At 36.9% G+C, this 2,459-nt stretch overlaps 1 long non-coding RNA gene across 1 annotated transcript; it reads left to right on the plus strand.

The window, feature by feature from the left end:
- Window positions 1-548: 548 nt before the first annotated feature.
- On the plus strand, window positions 549-2,109 carry LOC147100346 (uncharacterized). The gene is made up of 2 exons (XR_015073748.1): window positions 549-791; window positions 1,474-2,109. It is a non-coding gene; the product is annotated as an uncharacterized LOC147100346 (long non-coding RNA).
- The last annotated feature ends 350 nt before the right edge of the window (window positions 2,110-2,459 follow it).

Below are 2,459 nucleotides of genomic sequence, written 5' to 3' on the forward strand. Positions count from 1 at the left end.
AGCAGACCCCAAAACCACTAATTGGCCAGGGTAGCGCGCGCGCAGGGACTCAATAGCCCAATTAGGGCAAAATTTCACTTTCTGACTGGCTGAAAGTGACAGCGGGATCAGAACCCGCCGACCACCTGACCCACACCCAACCCGCCACCAATGAGAAAATCAAGGCCTTAGAAAAATAGAAACATAGAAGATAGGAGCAGGAGTGGGCCATTCGGCCCCTCGAGCCTGCTCCGCCATTTAATGAGATCATGGCTGATCATCCAAATTCAGTACCCTGTCCCTGCTTTCTCCCCATATCCCTTGATCCCTTTAGCCTTAAGAAATATATCTAACTCCTTCTTGAATCCTTATAATTTGTTCTCTTCTCCACACATTTTCTGAACTGCTTTGGGCTTTTATATCTTGTGTTTTCAAAGTTCTTTTTAAAAGCATTAGTCTGTATTTATTTGTTCTGAATTTGCCAAATAAAATCCTATTTCTTTACACTTTCTATAAGTGTGTCCTTTTATGGGCTTGAATGGAAGTGACTAGTACTGGCCAACATTTTTCGTATGCATGTCTTTGATCAGGAAACACCCACAATAAGAAGTGCGACAGTATAAAGAGTGACTGAAGGACTGAATAAAGATAGCACTGCGGAATAACAGAAAGGAGACAGAGAGTTCAACAGTGTTGGGCAGGTCAACGAGATGCCGAGCTCACAGAGCAATTCATATCTGCCGTGGTCCATCTTTAATTTGCTGTGTTGCTGTTTTCCTCTTGGAATAGCGGCGGTGATTTACTCCTGTCAGGTTAGTATCCATGGGTCTGATTTACAGAATTTTAGATAGTTACTATGAAAAGAAGACTGAAATTTGAACATGACGTATTATTCTGCATGTGTCACCTTTAAACAAAAAAAAATTAAGCCTGTGTGCATTTACTGTATGTTATTTTCTAAATTAATCAAAGTACAAAACAAAGTTAATAGTTCTTGTACAACTTTTGCATCAGTTTCCTCTTATTGTATTTGGGTATCTTTAAATCTAATCTCCTAAATTATCAGGTTTTGTTTACTCAACCATTATATGTTGTATCCTGTAAAATACATCTCCAACAACAAAATCTATACCTTGTCTATAAATGCAACTGGAACAAAAGCATGTGTGATTTAAATCACTGTTCTGTGCAATTTCTCAAATCAGCTTGTATAAATTGTATTGCTATAACGTTTTAACAGTGTTCAAGCCATTGAAACGACATTATGGAATCTAACTAGAATATTCAGCAATGCGCTGAATACAATGAAGACTTGTTACTACAAATCCTGTTCTTGCAAACTTCCTGTTGTAACAAACTATCTCCCCGGTGCCAGTAGGAAACCTATTAAGGAAAATAATTCAAAGTCCTTCAACAGCTACATTTCTAATGTATGAAGTGTATGGCACAATGATTTACTATCTGTTATTAAGAAATGTTAAATTCTGCTTGCAGGCTCAAAATGCCACCGAACAGGGAAACTCTGAAAAAGCCAGGAAGGCATCCTCGACTGCTAAAACATTGAACATAGTGGCAACTGTATTTGGAATCATTCTACTGATAATAATCATTGCTATTGTTGCCACCACACGTTGGTAGTAAAATGCTTTGCAGATTGGCCAAGGAAACAATTTTTATTTAGAAAGAAATGTATGGAAGAATAACAGCCATTTTATTTCTTAGTGACACTGAATAATTTTGTGCTGTGGAATGTATTATATCACAAACTTCTGATTTTTCAATTTGCCTGTGTTGCTTGTGGCATGTTCTATTCATTCTGTGCTCGCATAAAATGCACCTGCATCTGTTAAATTGTAAATCCACCTGCTGCATCATGCTGATATGACTTCAAAACTTTTACTGCTGTATAGTTATATAGAGTTACTATTGGCAATGAATTAGTTAACATCTTCGTTAAAATGGTTTACAGAGGCATATCATTTGAATGTTTTAGGAGTTGCTCACTCGTAACCTCAACTGTAATAAATTTAATTGATATGTGCGCATGTACAGTATATTCAGTGTATCGTGCAAGTTACTTTAAGTAAACATTTACATAATGATTGTAATAAATACTTGATTTGCATTTGATGTGGCTGGGACCAAGTTGATTCCTTTCCCTTGTTCAGACTATCAATAATATTATGTGCGTGACTTCTTGGGAATTCTGTCAACAATGTTACACAGCGCTGACCAGTCCAAACTCAACCCCACCCCCCAAATATGTGAGCAACTTACAGAGGTACAGGGAACTTGATTAGTATAGAATTTTAAAATCTTAATAACCTGATCATTTTATTGACATTTTCATCTATTATTTAATTGGATATTCAAAGCTGTAGAGAGGAATTGTTAATTATGATTGTCCAGATTATCTGGATACCAATTTTAATTCTGATAATAAAGGCTAATTTTAACCCCGTGCATCCCCCCACCCGCAC

This window comes from Somniosus microcephalus, chromosome 26 (assembly GCF_052327205.1).
Source record: "Somniosus microcephalus isolate GS21.2 chromosome 26, FLI_Smic_1.0, whole genome shotgun sequence".
Lineage (NCBI taxonomy): Eukaryota > Metazoa > Chordata > Chondrichthyes > Squaliformes > Somniosidae > Somniosus > Somniosus microcephalus.